Raw genomic sequence first — 20870 nt, 5'->3', positions numbered from 1 at the left:
GCGCGTAGTGCTTGGGTTTTGATGACTTGTAGATTTTTGCAATAAGTATGTGAGTTCTTTATGACTAATGTTGAGTCCATGGATTATACGCACTCTCACCCTTCCATCATTGCTAGCATCTTCGGTACCGTGCATTGCCCTTTCTCACCTTCAGAGTTGGTGCAAACTTCGCCAGTGCATCCAAACCTCGTGATATGATACGCTCTATCACACATAAACCTTCTTATATCTTCCTCGAAACAGCCACCATACCTACCTATTATGGCATTTCCATAGCCATTCTGAGATATATTGCCATGAAACTTTCCACCGTTCCATTTATTATGACACGCTTCATCATTGTCATATTACCTTGCATGATCATGTAGTTGACATCGTATTTGTGGCAAGGCCACCATGCATAAATTTTCATACATGTCACTCTTGATTCATTGCCTATCTCGGTACATCGCCGGAGGCACTCATATAGACTCATATTTTGTTCTAGTATCGAGTTGTAATCCTTGAGTTGTAAATAAATAGAAGTCTGATGATCATCATTATTAGAGCATTGTCCCGTGTGAGGAAAAAAAGGAAAAAAAAAGAGAAAGGCCAAATAAAAAAAGGGGAAAGGCCAAATAAAAAAATGAGAGAAAAAGTGAGAAGGGACAATGCTACTGTCCTTTTTTCCACACTTATGCTTCAAAGTAGCACCATGATCTTCATGGTAGAGAGTCTCTTATGTTGTCATTTTCATTTACTAGTGGGAATTTCATTATAGAACTTGGCTTGTATATTACAACAATGGGCTTCCTCAAATGCCCTCAAAGTAGCACCATGATCTTCATGATAGAGAGTCTCTTATGTTGTCATTTTCATTTACTAGTGGGAATTTCATTATAGAACTTGGCTTGTATATTACAACAATGGGCTTCCTCAAATGCCCTAGGTCTTCGTGAGCAAGCAAGTTGGATGCACACCCACTTAGTTTCTTTTGTTGAGCTTTCATACATTTATAGCTCTAGTGCATCCGTTGCATGGCAATCCCTACTCCTCGCATTGACATCAATTGATGGACATCTCCATAGCCCGTTGATTAGCCGCGTCGATGTGAGACTTTCTCCTTTTTTGTCTTCTCCATGCAACCTCCATCATCATATTCTATTCCACGCATAGTGCTATGTCCAGGGCTCATGCTCATGTATTGCGTGAAAGTTGAAAAAGTTTGAAAATACTAAAGTATGAAACAATTACTTGGCTTGTCATCGGGGTTGTGCATGATGAGAGCATTTTGTGTGACGAAAATGAAAGCATAGCCAAACTATTTTATTTTGTAGGGATGAGCTTTCTTTGGCCATGTTATTTTGAGAAGACATAATTGCTTACTTAGTATGCTTGAAGTATTTTTATTTTTATGTCAATATTAAACTTTTTTCTTGAATCTTTCGGATCTGAACATTCATGCCACAATAAAGAAAATTACATTAAACATTATGTTAGGTAGCATTCCACATCAAAAACTCTGTTTTTATCATTTACCTCCTCGAGGACGAGCAGGAATTAAGCTTGGGGATGCTTGATACGTCTCCAACGTATCTATAATTTTTGATTGTCCCATGATATTATATTATATGTTTTGGATATTTAATGGGCTTTAATATGCTCTTTTATATTATTTTCGGGACTAACCTATTAACCGAAGGCCCAGTGCAAATTGCTATTTTTTGCCTATTTCAGTGTTTCGCAGAAACGGAATATCAAACGGAATCCAGATGGAACGATACCTTCGCGAGGATATTTCTTGGAACAAATGCAACCCAGGAGACTTGGAGTGGAAGTCAAGGAAGCAACGTGGCAGCCACGAGGCAGGAGGGCGCGCCTAGGGGGTAGGCGCGCCCCCATCCTCGTGGGCCCCTCGTAGCTCCGCTGACCTACTTCTTTCGCGTATATATACACTCCTATACCTCGAAAACATCCAGGGGAGCCACGAAACCAATTTTCCACCACCGCAACCTTCTGGACCCGTGAGATCCCATCTTGGGGCCTTTTCCGGCGATCTGCCGGAGGGGGATTCAATCACGGAGGGCTTCGACATCAACACCATAGCCTCTCCGATGATGTGTGAGTAGTTTACCACAGACCTTCGGGTCCATAGTTATTAGCTAGATGGCTTCTTCTCTCTCTTTGGATCTCAATACAAAGTTCTCCTCCATCTTCTTGGAGTTCTATTCGATGTAATAGTTTTTGCGGTGTGTTTGCCGAGATCCGATGAATTGTGGGTTTATGATCAAGATTATCTATGAACAAGATTTGATTCTTCTCTGAATTCTTATATGCATGATTTAATATCTTTGCAAGTCTCTTCGAATTATCGGTTTAGTGTGGCCTACTAGATTAATCTTTCTTGCAATGGGATAAGTGCTTAGCTTTGGGTTCAATCTCACGGTGCTCGATCCCAGTGACAGAAAGGGAAATGACACGTATTGTATTGTTGCCATCGAGGATAAAAAGATGGGGTTTATATCATATTGCTTGAGTTTATCCCTCTATATCATGTCATCTTGCCTAATGCGTTACTCTGTTCTTATGAACTTAATACTCTAGATGCATGCTGGATAGCGGTCGATGTGTGGAGTAATAGTAGTAGATGCAGAATCGTTTCGGTCTACTTGACACGGACGTGATGCCTATGTTCATGATCTTGCCTAGATATTCTCATAACTATGCGCTTTTCTATCAATTGCTCGGAAGTAATTTGTTCACCCACCATAATATATGCTATCTTGAGAGAAGCCACTAGTGAAACCTATTGCCCCCGGGTCTACTTTACATCATATAAGTTTCCGATCTATAATTCTAGTTTACTATTTTGCAATTTTTATTTTCTATTCTATACAATAAAAATACCAAAAATATTTATCTTATTATCTTTACCAGATCTCACTTTTGCAAGTGCCCGTGAAGGGATTCGCAACCCCTTTATCGCGTTGGTTGCAAGGTTCATGATTGTTTGTGCAGGTACTAGGCGATTTGCGTGTGGTCTCCTACTGCATTGATACCTTGGTTCTCAAAAACTGAGGGAAATACTTACGCTACTTTGCTGCATCACCCTTTCCTCTTCAAGGGAAAACCAACACATGCTCAAGAGGTAGCAAATAGTGTATCGCTTTATACCCATTAACGACCCATTATTCCGTCGGCCGTTTCCAGCCCGTGTTAACTTTCGGCCTTCTAAGGGCCCATTTATTCTTGGGCTCATTTCTAGAATTCGGTTAGTTACAGTCCGTTACTGGCCTGTTCTGCTTGTGGACCAAATTTAGCCCGTGGTTACATTGGGCCCGTTTGTGACCCGTTAATCCGTTGGGCTGTTTTCATAGCGTTATCAAATACGGCCCGTTATGGTCCACGAATTGTACGGCCCATGTGTTGGCGAAATGATTATATGCCCCATAGAAGGCCCATGGATCCTACAGCCCGTAGAAGACCCATGGACGCTACGGCCCGTAGAAGGCCCATGTATCATAAGGCCCGTTGAAAGTCCATGGATCCTACGGCCTGCAGGAGGCCCATGGTTACAACAGTCCGTGTGTTGCCATGATTATTGTGGCCTAGTTACCAAAAATAGGTTATTGTGGCAACTAGAAAAACGCAGAAAAAGAACTGTAGTGACTACAAGCAAACAACTAAACAAGACAATAAGGAAATAAATAAGCAAGCAACTAACGCTAGCCTATTACAGCTATTACACATATTACATCCACTGGGCATCAAAGTTCGCCACCAGTGCAAATATAGGGAACAAAGCAGCATATTACATACACTGACCGTCAAAATTGGCCACCAGTGCAAATAAACGTGGTAGCAAAACAAGAGCATAACTGAAACAACTTTAGTAGAGCTCAAGAAATGTTATCCTAGGTATCCACCATGCTGGCAATAAGTTTAGCAAGCTTATTAGCTTTGTCCTGTTTGGCGCTAAAATCCTCCAACGCTTGTTGTTGCACCAGAAAGTATGCATCTGAATGCTCCAGGGACTTCCAAGTCCTTCCACTTCTTGTCGCAGCATAGCTGATCGATGTCTTTTAGCTTGTAGTTGAGACTCAAGAAACCGAACTGATTCAGACAGTGAGTTTGAAGAGCTTGTGCAAGTGGTAGTGGCCAGTAAGTCGAACACTAAACCAAGACAGGACTTTGGGGTTGTCTCACTGTCTTCAAGATAGTCTTCCTTTGTAACATCCCAAAATTCTAAATTTTGGAATGTTATATTAAATAAATAGTTTTGGGTTGTTTGTTTGATTGTGGTGTGATTGCTTATGTGAAATTGAGTGAAATTCGAAACATTTTGAAAGTTAAAATGAGAGGGAATAAAATGACTTTCCCAAAACGTTCATCTTGCTTTTATATTCTCCATGAATTCAGATTCATTTCATCACAAAACCCTAGAGAGAAGATGACATGACTTCTTCATTTGAATACATGAAAAGGGTTTTTGAAAGATTTAAATTTCATTTAGAAATATTTCAAATTTCAGAAACTTTATGCAACACAATGATTTTCATGAGAGAAGATAAATGACTTCTTCAAAACATATGAAATATGAGTTGGAAGTTTAAAAGAAATCAAATTCAAAGTCCCTTTGAAATTATTTTCAATTGGGAGTTATTTGGTTTTTATTCAAATTATTTTTCTCCAAAAATAAAATATGTGGAAATTAGGATAAAATGATTCCCTACAGTAGAAAAATGGCGATAAATAAATTTGAAATTATTTTGGTGTTTTGAAAATGATTTTTATAAGGTTTTATTGCAACATTCGCACTGTTTGCTTTATTTAAATTATTTTGGACTTTATTTGACGCTAGAAAAATGTTAATGTTGTAGAAAATCTTTTTTTGAAAATTTTGATATATAATATGCGTATATATATAATTTTTATTATTTGTTGTTTATTCTTATTTAGTTGTCTGAAAAAAATTGTTTAAAAAAACTTCTTTCCGCCGACTGGGCCGGCCTAGCTCCTAGCCAGCCCAGCCGTGCGCGCTAGCCCACACCAGCACGCCCGCCAGCCCGAACCGCCTCTTTCGCCGACGCCGACAGGTGGGGCCCACCTGTCGGGATCATCTTCCACCCCGAGCCGGAGTCCGCCTCCAGCACGAGTTCACCGCCGTTCCCGTGCCCGACGCGGGCGCCTCGCCTCGCGTTGCGCCTCCTCCACGCCTCCCTCCTTTAAATACCCCCGACCCCAGCCCTCTTTTTCATCAAATCCCACGCTCGGAGCCCCTCGCAGCCAACCAAACACGCTCGTCGGAGTTTCCAACTCCGACGAGATCCCCTCCACCACCAGCTCGTGAATCTGCCGCCTTCGACCACCGCAGTCCCCTCCGTCGTCTCCGCCTCGGCGAGCCGCCCCTCCCCAACTACTCCGCCACCGACGCTGACCACTTGGGTCACCTCCCCGCTCGAAGCCGAGCCGCCACCAACGTCTTCAACTTCGCCGGCAACCCCCACCGCCGCGGTAACCCCGCTTTTCCCTCAGCCGTCCGATTCGTTTTAGATGGCTAGGATTAGATCGTCTGTTTTTTTCGAATGGTTCTCTGTTAAGCCGCGGTCGTCCGCTCGTAACCACCAACAGGTGCATGTTTTCGTCCAATCACGTAGTTCCACGTAGCCCTGCCCGATCAAAAGTTTTTTTTTTCTTTTCTGTTTTGTTTTGAAATTTTCAGAATAGTTTCTGTTTTAGATTGTTAATAACTTTTATGTTTTAGATTCAAATTGAGTGATTCTTTTTGCATTAGATTCAACATTTATTAGAGTTCTGTTTGTACAATTGTATTTCAAATTTGAGTAGTTTTAAATTGAATTTGATGAAATTTTCTCAAATCACTATTTTTGCCATAACTTGAGTTCCGTAACTCCGTTTGAGTTGATTCTTTTTGCAAATATTGGTACTGTTAGAAATTGTTTTCTGTTGCAAGATTTAATCGCTTGTTTTCAAAGTTTTCTGAGATCTTTTCTTTGATTCTTTTGCATGGGTGCTTATGTATGCAATTGCTTGCTTACGATAGATTGAACGAAGTATGACGAGTAGAACTATCAGGAGTTATGAGTGTGAATCATCTTCATCAACTGTACAAGGCAAGTTCACACTTTGATCATACCCCTTTATTACCCAGTTTTTATGCATTAGTTTCAACCCTCAAACATTGCATGAGTAGGATGTGATAACATGTGGGTATTGGGAAGTAGTTGATGAGGTAGGAACCTATTGTCTTGCATTCAAACCCAGGGTATTATTGCGTTATGCTTACACTGCTATGCTATGCTCGTAGACGTGGATTGGTATGTGAGATTCATGAAAGTTGTGAGAGATAATAACTAAGGAAAACTTAAGGTGAGTATTTTAATACACATCTGGGTGGATTGGTTGGGGCACCCTGGAGCACCCAGTGGTTTGCCCGGGCACCTGGAAAACCCAGTGCTTGCTCAAGGGGATCCCGGAGTACCCGTGTGATCACCCTATCAAATGCCACCCAGGCTCAAAGGGATCATAAGATTATTCATGCTAGAAACTTCCGTGTGCAGCCACAAGCCATTATGGGCTCTGGCATAGTTGAGTAAGTTGTGTGCCTCTTTCAGTGGTAGGCTAGCAGATGTAGGGGATGTAGGTGGTACTGTCTACCCAGAGTAAAGAGTAAATGCTTCTAAAAGACTGTGTCTTGGTCATCCGTTTCTCAAACAACATGCAGTGCGAGAAATACAACGGAGGAGATCGAGTCTTGTGGGGAAAAGTGCGCAAACCATTGCAGTGTGTACAAACTAATCATGATTAGCCGTGTCCCCGGTTATGGACATCTTGAGTATCTGGTACTTGAATTATTTGATTGATCTCATCACTTTACTTAATGAATTTGATGGGTTATAATTATTACTTTGGGATTGAGTTGGAGGAACCTTCTCAATATTGTCAACAAACTTGGTAGTTAAATAAATATATTCCTTTGTTGTAGGGAAAAATTAGCTTTATGCCAAAAATTAAACTTAGAGCCTCAACCAGCCAAATATGCATGTAGTGATAGCCATTATTCAGCATTGCTCTACAATGTGAAATTGCCAGTACATTCAATGTACTGACCTATATGGCTGCTGATACGACCATTTTGCATCATGCTTTTATATCGATATTTATTACATTATGGGCTGTTATTACACATTATGTCACAATACTTATGCCTATTCTCTCTTATTTTACAAGGTTTACATGAAGAGGGACAATGCCGGCAGCTGGAATTCTGGGCTGGAAAAGGAGCAAATATTATAGACCTATTCTGCACAACTCCAAAAGTCCTGAAACTTCACAGAGGCACGTTTTGGAATATATTAAAAATACTAGCGAAAGAATCAACTAGAGGGGGCTCACACCCTGGCCACGATAGTGGGGGGGCGCGCCCTACCCCCATGTGCGCGCCCCCTGTCTCATGGGCCCCCTGGCAGGCCTCCGGTGCCCATCTTCTGCTATATGAAGTCTTTCGTCCTAGAAAAAATCAAGAGGAAGCTTTCGGGACCAAGCACCGCCACCACGAGGTGGAACCTGGCGAAACGAATCTAGGGCTCCAGCGGACACTACTAGAAATATGGACACTAATGGCGCACTATACATGTGGTGCGCCATTACTAAATAGTAATGGCGCACCATGTGTAGGTGCGCCATTAGTAACCAAAACAGTAATGGTGCACCAGGTGAAAAGTGCGCCATTACTAAGTTTGACCATGGGTTGACCCCGTCATACACATAGTAATGGCGCACTTTGTATAGGTGCGCCATTACTAAGTTGACATAATAATGGCGCACCTTTACAAAGTGCGCCATAACTATGTGTATGACTGGGTCAAACCTTGGTCAAACTTAGTAATGGCGCACTTTGCAGAGGTGCGCCATTACTATGTCAAACATAGTAATGGCGCACCTATACAAAGTGCGTCATTACTAACTTTGACCAAGGTTTGACCAAGTCATACACATAGTAATGGGGCACTTTGTGAAGGTGCGCCATTACTAAATGACCCCCCCTGTGGACCGCCTTTTCAGTTAAAAAATAAATAAAAGAAATTGATGGAAATGTCAAAAACAAGAAAATAAGTTTCCCATGTGATATGTGGTCTAGTGGTTGGGAAAATTTACAAATATGAATTTCAACTTTATTTGCAAAATCTCTCTGGAATTTAGTAAAATGGGCATAACTTTTGCATACGAACTCGGATTAAAAAGTTTTTTATATGAAAAATCATCTACTCGAAAAGTTACATCTGAATTCAACGGGGAGTACCCCGTTGAAGATTTTTAGAATCCCCAGAAACCTAACAGAATAAAAGATACAGGGCTTTTAAGATCTAGAGGGGAAAATGGAAAAATATTCAAACTTAGTAATGGCGCACCATTTGCTAGGTGCGCCACTTGTAACAGAAAATTTGGTTTCGATTTTTTTTGGAAAAATGTTCAAAATGTGATACGTAATATGACCAGGAAGTTTTAAATATTTTTTCAAAATTTCATCACACTCATGAACATGAACAAAGTCCTAGACATCAACAAGGTTTAATAGGATTGATATGATAGATATATCAACAAGTGCCTGTTAAGTGAGCTGGTGCTGGGGTTGGATAGAACTGAGAAGTTAAGTGTGCTGGGGCTGGAGTGGTGTGAGGATGGGTGACCTTCCTGGAAGTTTGACCATGGAGTGCGATTTGACTTGAGATTAAGCATATTGACTCGAGATTAAGCCATAGTGACCCGAGATTAAAAAACGAAAAAAAATTGAAAAAAAAATTCTGAAAAAAAATTTGAAAAAAATTTTGTTAGTAATGGCGCACTTCTATGTGGTGCGCCATTACTAAGTCAGATAGTAATGGCGCACTTCTAGGCATAATAATGGCGCAGATAGTAATGGCGCACCAAATGTGCGCCATTACTAACAGTTACTAATGGCGTGCTAGTAATGGCGCACCTATAGTGCGCCATTAATAGCCAAAATAGGTGCGCCATTAATAGCCTATTTTCTAGGAGTGCAATATTCAAAGCAGAAGCAAGCGGGCAATATGAGCTACCTACTGGCAAAGTATATAGTGTAAATGAATCAAGAAAACAAGAACTGACAATGAGAACTGCATACTAATGCACCAGATGATCAACATCAAGCATAGTATATTCACATAAGTTTGCTTATTCGGCAAATTATTGTATACACATAGCTTCAGTTGAAACTTATAAAAAGATTAAGCACTTTCAACTGCCAAATCTAGACCCATAGTCTGCATGTTGCAATGTGACATTCCTAGAAGCATACAGTTACAGAACAGAAGCAATTTTAGTTACCCAGGTACCCACGACACAACCCCACTACATCTGAAACGCCTGCTGCTAATCAAGGAGAGGATACATAACCAAAACATACAGGTATGGTAAGGTCACAGAAACAGGGGCAAAGCCAGTGGTTTGCTTAATCCTGGTTCAGTTACTTACACAGTTAAGGGGAAAGAGAAAATGGAATTCGTTATCCTACTTGTACAATTCATACCAACCATGCGACTTCCTTAACACCACGACAGACAGTTACAGGCATAAGGGCTTCCTCCTGACTGCATTTGACGATCAATCTAACTAACTACATCGTCACTTGCATCAGTTCTATGACTACGCAGCTACCATTGCTTGTATAATTTGCATGCAGGAAAAAGGTACTCCTCTCGCAGTGCACACACCATCCATCCAATAAACACAAGAGGCTAGATTCTATCGCCCTTCCAGATTTCACACGGGCACACAGCAGCCTCCGCAAAAAATGATCTAGGGCGCCAGATCTCAACTGGGGCATGGAAATCAAACCGCCTAACGAATAAGCCACCAGATCCCGCGTGGATCGAGAGACGAAGCAGGGGAAGGGAACAGAGGGGCTCACCGCTGTCGCCGATGAGGAGGAGCTTGATGAGGTAGTCGTAGTCGGCCTGAGCCCTGGCCGGCGGCGCCGCCACCGCGCCCTAACTCCCGGGCCTATCAAAAAAACCGCGGCGAAATTAAAATTAGATCAACGTGGCGAATGGGAGGCGAGGCGAATGGTGCGACAGACCGAGCGAGGCAGGGACGGCGTCGCGCGCGCGCTTGCTCTGATGCGGCGGCGGCGGCGTTCGCCTGATCGATCTCCGCTCTGTCCGTGTCTCTCTCCCTGCGCGAGAAGCGGCGGACGAATCGTGAATCAGAGGAGAGGGGTGTGTGGGTCGCTTACGAGGGCGAGGGTGGTCTTGCCGGAGTAGGGTCGCGGGGTGAATGACATGGCTGCGACGGCGACTGGATCCAGACGACGAGGGTTCCACGCTGCCACGACGGAGTCGAGGACCTACGACCGACGAGGGCCTCTCTTATGTCTGTGCCGGCCAGTCGAGGTGGAGCACAGAGCCCCGCGGGCGAGGAAGGCAGAGGAGCATCAGAGGAGGACCTCGGGCTTCTCTTCTGTCGTGCGCGGGCGTGGAGTGGCGGCGATGCGAGAGCACCGCGGGCCGCGAGGTTGGTTGAGGACGAGGGAGACGAGGCGAGAGTGAGGGTGGCGACAGAGGTGGGTGGCGGGGAGGTTCTGAGGGGTGGGTGGCGGTGACGAGGGGGACGAGGGGGATCTGCATCGGGGGAGAGGGGGGAGGGAGAGAAAGAAAGAAAGAAAGGAGGCGGGGTTTGGATGGTAAACGGGGGAGAACAGAGCTAGGGTTTCGCCTCATGTGGGGTAGGTGGGGGAGGCGAGGGGTGAGGGCTGCCGTTGGATCCGGGAGGATCCAACGGTGTTTCGTGCATGATCCGCGTGTCTGGTCCACGGACCAATCAGAACGCAATACAACATTATGACCAACTAAATTGGTCGTGATAGATTTAAAAATAAGATGTTAAAATCATGTAAGCTATTTTATGATCACGGAAATTAAAAAATAAAAAACCTTCTCATTGTGTCACCAATCGTGAACTAGCTTTCAGTAAAATAACAAACATGGAATGGCAAACAATGTTGCCTAAGGAAGTTTTCATTTTCTTTGAACGAAAAAATCATTTCTGATTTTTCGAGTGCCCAAAATGAGTTTTTTTGTGAAGAACCTACCAAATAATTGTTGCAAAATTGGACCAAATCAATTTTCCAAAATACTAGGCCATATTTAATGCATAATTAACCAAATGGTTGGGTGTCAAAATCTTTTATCCACCTCTCGTCAAAAAGACAAATTTCTGCCGATTTAGTTGGAAGCGGGTCAAATTTGAACTGCGGCTGCCTCATAGTTTGCTATTTATTTTTCCAAAAAATCATTTTTTTTGTACAAAAGTATCTATTTAATCATAGAAACAACAAAAGTTTTCCAAGATTCAACCACTAGCTAGGAACAGTCATGCCCGCCGTTTTGACTGCATTTATAAACGGGCATAGAAAATTAAAAAAAACAAAAAAAGGGAAAACCTTCGCATTGTGTCATTATATGTGACCAAGTTTCCAGGAAAAATAATAAACTTGTAATATGGCAATTATTTTAAAAAAGTGTTCTCAGAAATGAGCTATCATCCGTGAAGATTCATGTCTTTCAAGCCAAATGATCAATCTTATTGCCACATTCATGGCATAGTTTGTTCAAATGATCTCATATTGTGCACAAGGGTGCATCTTGGAATTCCAAACAATGTTTCCTAAGGGAGTTTTCATTTTCTTTGCACGAAAAATTCATTTTCCATTTTTTGAGTGCCAAAATGAGTTTTTTTTGTGAAGGACCTACCATATATTCGTTGCAAAATTGGACCTAATCAATTTTATAAAATACTAGGCCATATTTAATGCACAATTGACAAAATGGTTGGGTTTCAAAAGTTTTGATCCACCTCTCATGAAAAAGACAAATTTCCACCGATTCAGTTGGAAGCGGGTCAAATTTGAACGGCAGCTACCTTATTGTTTGTTCTTTATTTCTTTCCAAAAATCATTTCTAGTTACATAAGTATCTATTTAAGCATAAATACATGGTTTGGTGGTGATACGTTGAGGTTTGGATAGGGGCCCAGGGCCCCAACTCCAAAGCGCGTAAACTCGCATGCCCGCCGCGTGGTCACCAGGTGACCTTGGCGTTGACATGCGTTCTGGGAGGCCTAGGCATGTCTAGTGGGTTGGGCACTTCCCAGGTAGGTGCTAGGAAGAAAATTACGACAGAAGAATCTCACGGGGAGACCGACCTATGCTCAAAGATGAATTAGCAGCCAAGTGTTTGATTAGCGGTACGGGAAATGCACATTGCCAATGGGCATGAGTTTTGGCCGAGGATGATCATCTACTAAGAAGAATGTCTTCACAAATTTTCAGCTCAAAAGGAGGATCCTAGGTGGTACTTGCTTTGCAAAGTACCACACTGGACAAAAATATGAATGTTGAAGCTGGGCGCAAAATAATGAATGGATTGAGCTGAAATTTGGTGGAAGATGGTTATTTGGGCATAGGAAAGCACTGTAGAAAATTGATACCATTTGGACATGCCAAAGTGGTACTTCCTTCACAATGCTTTTCTATGGACAGAAACTTGGGAAAATTAGCGAGAGAAATGGGATGAATGAAATGAGATCAAATTTGGTGTAGGTCAGTTACATAGGTATGGTCATGCGCTGGTAAATTTTCAGATCATTTGGGTAAGCCTAGCTATTACTTACTTCACAAAGCTTCTCTCGAGGTAGAAACTTTGGAAATTTCCTGACAAAGATTTACCAGGAAAATGGAGCTGAATATTATCATGTGGCAATTATTTGGGTATGGAAGAGTGCCCAAAAAGTTTGAGGGTAATAGGAGTGGTCTAGATAACACTTGCTTTGCAACGTGCCAATCTGGCCATAAAATATAAATTGAACCTGGGCTCACATAGATGATTTGACTGAGCTGCAATTTGGAGGAGGGTGATAATTTGGGCATATGAAGGAACTGTATAAATTTCATGTCATTTGGATATATAAAAATGGTACTTCCTTCACAATGCTTCTAGGTGGACAAAAACTTTGGAAATTCGCCGAGGAAGATTTGCTGGGCAAATGGAGCTGAATTTTGTCATGAGGCAATGATTTGGATAGCAAAAAGTGCCCAAAAATTTCGAGGGCAATCAAGAATATATAAATAGCACTTCCTTCATAAAATGCTGTTGTGAACAGAATAGGAAAATGAATATTGTTGAATTAATTTTGAACTAGGCAAGGAAGGATTTTTACATATTTGACAAAGATATGACCCAAAGAATTTATGAGATTTTTTGGGAATTTTCGGAATGACAAAAATATAGGTTGCTTCACAACCTAGGGCAAAAATTGACACCTGGACATTACACATAGGCAAAACTAATGAGGTGGCGCCAAGTCATAGCAATAAGTACTAATGCATCCACGTTCACAACCTCATGACCATTTATATTGGTCGTAATCAGGTAGAAATAAGGTCATCGACCACTCTTTTCTGCTTTATGACCATTTGGTGTAAGGCAATTTCAGGGTTTGAGCCCTTCCAAGCGAAATGGCTGTGGATTTACTACCAATTCAACTAGGGTCACTAAGATAAGGACACTAGTTGACATATTTCTTGTATTGTTACCGATAATTTTAGTACTTGGAGAGAATACTTTACCGAAAACAGCTTGACATTTCCTTCTGCTCCTCGTTGGGTTCGACACTCTTACTTATCGAAACGACTACGATAGATCCCCTATACTTGTGGGTCATCAAGACTCTTTTCTGGCGCCATTGCCGGGGAGTGAAGCGCCTTTGGTAGGTGGAATTTGGTAAGGAAAAACTTATATAGTGTGCTGAAATTTACTGTCACTTGTTACTATGGAACATAATCCTTTGAGGGGCTTGTTCGGGGTATCTTCACCCGATCAGTAGAGCAAAGAGTTGCTCCTCAACCTACTGAACCTACTGAAAATGTTTACTTTGAAATTCCTTCGGGTATGATAGAGAAATTGCTAGCTAATCCTTTTACAGGAGATGGAACATTGCATCCCGATTTGCACCTAATCTATGTGGATGAAGTTTGTGGGTTATTTAAGCTTGCAGGTATGCCCGAGGATGTTATCAAGAAGAAGGTCTTCCCATTATCTTTGAAGGGAAAGGCATTGGCATGGTTTTGGTTATGTGATGATATGGGATCATGGAACTACAACCGATTGAAATTGGAATTTCATCAGAAGTTTTATCCTATGCATCTTGTTCATCGTGATCGTAATTATATATATAATTTTTGGCCTCGTGGAGGAGAATGCATCGCTCAAGCATGGGGGCAGCTTAAGTCAATGTTATATTCATTCCCCAATCATGAGCTCTCAAGAGAAATTATTATCAAAAATTTTATGCTCGGCTTTCCCTCAATAATCGCTCGATACTTCTTGCACTGGTTCTTTTATGATGAAGACTATTGAATTCAAATGGGATTTATAGGAAAGAATTAAACGCAACTCTGAAGATTGGGATCTCGACGAAGGTAAGGAGTCAGGTATAACACCTAAGTTTGATTGTGTTAAATCTTTTATGGATACCGATGTTTTTCGTGAATTTAGCACTAAATATGGACTTGACTCTGAGATAGTAGCTTCTTTCTGTGAATCATTTGCTACTCATGTTGATCTCCCTAAGGATAAGTGGTTTAAATATCATCCTCCCATTGAAGTAAAAGTAGTTGAACCTATTAAAGTTGAAGAAAAGACTATAACTTATAATGTTGATCCTATTGTTCCTACCGCTTATACTGAGAAACCACCTTTCCCTGTTAGAATAAAGGATCATGCTAAAGCTTCAACTGTGGTTCGTAAAAGTAATACTGGAACACCTACACCCTGTGAGAAAATTAAAGTTGAACCTAGTATTAATATGGTTAAAGATCTCTTGGCCGATAATATTGATGGGCCTGTTATTTACTTCTGTGATGAAGCTGCTAGAATTGCTAGACCCGATACTAAAAATAAACATAGGCCAGTTGTTGGCATGTCTGTTGTTTCTGTTAAAATAGGAGATCATTTCTATCATGGTTTATGTATATGGGTGCTAGTGTCAGTGCAATACCTTATTCTTTATACGAAGAAATTATGCATGATATTGCACCTGCTGAGATAGAAGATATTGATGTTACTATTAAGCTTGCCAATAGAGATACTATCTCACCGGTTGGGATTGTTAGAGATGTTGAAGTCTTATGTGGGAAAATTAAATATCCTACTGATTTTCTTCTTCTTGCTTCCCCACAAGATAACTTTTGTCCCATTATATTCGGTAGACCCTTCTTGAATACTGTTAATGCTAGGATAGAGTGCGAAAAGGATGTTGTTACTATTGTTTTAGGAGATATGTCTCATGATTTTAATTTTGCTAAATTTCGTAGACAACCTCATGATAAAGAATTGCCTAGTAAAGATGAAATTATTGGTCTTGCTTCTATTGCCGTGCCTCCTAATGATCCTTTAGAACAATATTTGCTAGACCATGAAAATGATATCTTTATGAATGAAAGAAGGGAAATAGATGAAGTATTCTTTAAACAGGGACCTATTCTGAAACACAACTTGCCTGTTGAAATTCTAGGGGATCCTCCTCCACCCAAGGGTGATCCAGTGTTTGAGCTTAATCCATTACCTGATACTCTTAAATATGCTTATGTTGATGAAAAGAAGATATATCCTGTTATTATTAGGGCTAACCCTTGAGAGCAAGAAGAAGAGAAATTATTGAAAACTCTGAAGAAGCACCGTGCGGCTATTGGATATGCTCTTGATGATCTTAAGGGCATTAGTCCCACTCTATGCCAGCACAAAATAAAATTGCAGAAAGACGCTAAACCGGTTGTTGATCACCAACAACAGTTAAATCCTAAGATGAAAGAAGTGGTAAGAAAAGAAATACTAAAGATTCTAGAGGCAGGTACAATTTATCCCATTGCTGATAGTCAGTGGGTAAGTCATGTCCATTGTGTCCCTAAGAAGGGAGGTATTACTGTTGTTCCTAATGATAAAGATGAATTGATCCCACAAAGAATTGTTACATGTTATAGAATGGTAGTTGATTTCCGCAAACTAAATAAAGCTACTAAAAAGGATCATTACCCTTTACCTTTTATTGATCAAATGCTATAAAGATTATCCAAACATACACATTTTTGGTTTCTAGACAGTTATTCTGGTTTCTCTCAAATACCTGTGTCAAAAGAGGATCAAGAAAAGACCACTTTTACTTGCCCTTTCGGTACCTTTGCTTATAGACGTATGCCTTTTGGTTTATGTAATGCACCTGCTACATTTCAAAGATGTATGACTGCTATATTCTCTGACTTTTGTGAAAAGATTGTTGAGGTTTTCATGGATGATTTCTCCATATATGAAACTTCTTTTGATGATTGCTTAAGCAACCTTGATCGAGTTTTGCAGAGATGTGAAGAAACTAATCTTGTCTTGAATTGGGAGAAGTGCCACTTTATGGTTAATGAAGGTATTGTCTTGGGGCATAAATTTTTTGAAAGAGGTATTGAAGTTGATAAAGCTAAAGTTTATGCTATTGAAAAGATGCCGTGCCCTAAGGACATTAAAAGTATAAGAAGTTTCCTTGGTCATGCCGGTTTTTATAGGAGGTTCATTAAAGACTTCTCAAAAATTTATAGGCCTCTGACTAATTTCTTACAAAAAGATGTTCCTTTTGCCTTTGATGATGATTGTGTAGAAGCATTTGAAATACTTAAGAAAGCCTTGATTTCTACACCTATAGTTCAGCCACCTGATTGGAATTTATCCTTTGAAATTATGTGTGATGCTAGTGATTATGTTGTAGGTGCTGTTCTAGGACAAAGAGTTGATAAGAAATTAAATGTTATCCAATATGCTAGTAAAACTCTAGACAGTGCCCAGAGAAATTATGCTACTACTGAAAAAGAATTTTTAGCTATTGTATTTGCTTGTGATAAGTTCATACCTTATATTGTTGATTCTAAAGTAACTGTTCACACTGATCATGCTGCTATTAAATATCTTATGGAAAAGAAAGATGCTAAACCTAGACTTATTAGATGGGTTCTCTTGCTACAAGAATTTGATTTGCATATTAGTGATAGAAAGGGAGCTGAGAACCCCATTGCAGACAACTTGTCTAGGTTAGAGAATGTTCTTGATGACCCACTCCCTATTGATGATAGCTTTCCTGATGAACAATTAGCTGTTATAAATGCTTCTCGTACTGCTCCATTGTATGCTGATTATGCTAATTACATTGTTGCTAAATTTATACCACCTAGTTTCACATACCAGCAAAAGAAAAAGTTTTTTATGATTTAAGACATTACTTCTGGGATGACCCACACCTTTATAAAGAAGGAGTAGATGGTGTCATTAGACGTTGTGTACCTGAGCATGAACAGGAACAGATCCCACGCAAGTGTCACTCCGAGGCTTATGGAGGACACCACGCTGGAGATAGAACTACACATAAGGCATTGCAATCCGGTTTTTCTTGGCCTACTCTCTTCAAAGATGCCCGTAAGTTTTTCTTGTCTTGTGATGAATGTCAAAGAATTGGTAATATTAGTAGACGTCAAGAAATGCCTATGAACTATTCACTTGTTATTGAACCATTTGATGTTTGGGGCTTTGATTATATGGGACCGTTTCCTTCCTCTAATGGGTCTAGACATATTTTAGTTGCTGTTGATTACATTACTAAGTGGGTAGAAGCTATTCCAACTAGTAGTGCTGATCATAACACCTCTATTAAGATGCTTCAAGAAGTTATTTTTCCAAGGTTTGGAGTCCCGAGATATTTAATGACTGATGGTGGTTCACATTTTATTCATGGTGCTTTTCGTATAATGCTTGCTAAGTATGATGTTAATCAAATAATTACATCTCCATACCACCCACAGTCTAGTGGTCAAGTAGAGTTGAGTAATAGAGAGATCAAATTAATTTTGGAAAAGACTTTTAATAGATCTAGAAAGAATGGGTCTAAGAAACTTGATGATGCATTATGGGCCTATAGAACTGCATATAAAAATCCTATGGGTATTTCTTCGTATAAAATGGTTTATGGAAAAGCATGTCACTTACCTCTTGAACTAGAACATAAGGCATATTGGGCCATTAAAGAGCTCAATTATGATTTCAAACTTGCTGGTGATAAGAGACTATTTGACATTAGCTCACTTGATGAGTGGAGAAACCAGGCCTATGAGAATGCCAAACTGTTTAAAGAAAAAGTTAAAAGATGGCATGACAAAAGGATACAAAAGCGTGAGTTTAATGTTGGTGATTATGCTTTGCTATATAACTCCCGTTTAAGATTTTTTGCAGGGAAACTCCTCTCTAAATGGGAAGGTCCTTACTTTATCGAGGAGGTCTATCGTTCCGGTGCCATAAAATTCAACAACTTCGAAGGCACAAATCCGAAGGTGGTGAACGGTTAAAGAATCAAACATTATATCTCAGGTAATCCCATAAATGTTGAAACCAATGTTATTGAAACCGTAACCCCGGAGGAATACATAAGGGATACTTTCCAGAATGTTTCAGACTCCGAAAAATAATAGGTATGTGGTACAGTAAGTAAACCGACTCCAAAACAGTTCTATTAGCAATTTTTCTCCGTTTTGGAATATTTAATAAAATAGGAAAACAAGAAGTAGTCCGAAAGGGACACGAGGCATCCACGAGGGTGGAGGGCGCGCCCTACCACCCTGGGCGCGCCCCCTGCCTTGTGGGCACCTCGTGTGCCCTCTGGACTCCGTTTTCTTGCACGATACTTCTTTTTGTCGGTAAAAATTGATTATATAACCCCCCGAAGGTTTTGACCACGGTACCACGCAAATATCCTCTGCTTTTCTCTCGAGCTATTTTCTGCCGGAGTTGTGAAGGCCAGGCATCATGTCGTCCGCCTCCTCCAACAATGAGGGCAACGATGCTTGGCTAATGAAGATAGAGCTGAAGAGAGAAGAACCCGGGGAGATCAACAAGGATGATAGGATCAAGAAGGCCATGGAGGATCAAGCTCCGACAGCAGCAGAAGAAGACATCCTTCAACCTCATCACAATCTTCTTACCCCAACTGAGATTGAAGCTTTCAAGATGATTGAGTTAGCTCGCATACAAACAAGTATCTCACACGTGAAAATATTTTATTGAAGGAGCATATTGGAGGATCTCCTACGCTCGATGTGCGACACTCCATCATCACCCCCATCTCCTTCACCTCAAAGGAGAACTGAGTATCGGGTATGGGCACTCCCCTTGGCAACTGCCAAGCTTGGGGGAGGTGCCCTGGTATCGTATCACCATCACACTCTTATCTTTACCATTTTTCTTAGTTCGATCCTTTTAGTAATATCTTCATCTAGTCGAATAAAGTTTTAGTATGATCTAGTTTTGAGTTATGCTTTATGATCCTTTTATCTAATCGAGTCCGTGAGCTATATATATAATAACGATTTGTTTTGAGTCAAGGGCTTGATTATCTAGCTATGATCTCGAGGGAATAAAAATAAAAAAAAGAATAAAAAGAATTACAGAGATCATATTGATCTTATGGAGAGTAATGACTTCACATATAAAAGAGTATGATGAATAAAAGTTGTTGAGAGTTGACAAACATAGTTTTGGTCATCGTTGCAATTAATAGGAAGTAATAAATAAAGAGAGGTTTTCACATATAAATTTACTATCTTGGACATCTTTTATGATTGTGAACACTCATTAAAATATGACATGGTAAAAAGTTGATGTTTGACAAGGAAGACAATGTACTGGGTTATGTTTTCTTATATCCGAAATAAAGTATATTGTCATGGATCATCCAACATGTTGAGCTTGCCTTTCCCCCTCATGCTAGCCACATTCATTGCACCAAGTAGAGATACTACTTGTGCTTCCAAATATCCTTAAAACCGGTTTGCCATGAGAGTCCACCATATCTACCTATGGATTGAGTAAGATCCTTCAAGTAAGTTGTCATTGTTGCATGCAATAAAAATTGCTCTGTAAATATGCATGATTTATTAATGTGGAGAAAATAAGCTTTAAACAATCTTGTGATCTGGAAGCAATAAAAGTGACGAACTGTATAATAAATGTCCATATCACAAGTGGCAATATAAAGTGACGTTCTTTTGCATTAAGATTTCGTGCATCCAACCATAAAAGCACATGACAACCTCTGCTTCCCTCTGCGAAGGGCCTATCTTTCATTCTTGTCTTGTACCTTATACAAGAGTCATGGTGATCTTCACCTTTCCTTTTTACATTTTATCATTTGGCAAGCACATTGTGTTGGAAAGATCCTGATTTATATATATCCAATTGGACGTAAGTTATCATGAACTATTATTGTTGACATTACCCTTGAGGTAAAAGGTTGGGAGGCAACACTATAAGCCCCTATCTTTCTCTATGTGCGATTAAAACTTCATACCCATAAGTATTGTGTGAGTGTTAGCAATTGTGAAAGACTAAATGATGGTTGAGTATGTGGACTTGCTGAAAAGCTCTTATATTGACTCTTTCCGATGTTATGATAAATTGCAATTGCTTCAATGACTGAGACTATAGTTTGTTGGTTCTCAATGAAGTTTCTGATTCATACTTGACATTGTGAATAGATTGTTACTTTAGCATAAGAAATCATATGACAACATATATATATGTTGCTGTTATAAGAATGATCATGATGCCCTCATGTCCGTATTTTATTTTATCGACACCTCTGTCTCTAAACATGTGGACATATTTTACCAGGGGGGAGTTGATACGTCCATTTTGCATCATGCTTTTATATCGATATTTTATTACATTATGGGTTGTTATTACACATTATGTCACAATACTTATGCCTAT

This window comes from Triticum aestivum, chromosome 3D (assembly GCF_018294505.1).
Source record: "Triticum aestivum cultivar Chinese Spring chromosome 3D, IWGSC CS RefSeq v2.1, whole genome shotgun sequence".
Lineage (NCBI taxonomy): Eukaryota > Viridiplantae > Streptophyta > Magnoliopsida > Poales > Poaceae > Triticum > Triticum aestivum.
This window is presented reverse-complemented; position numbering follows the sequence as displayed.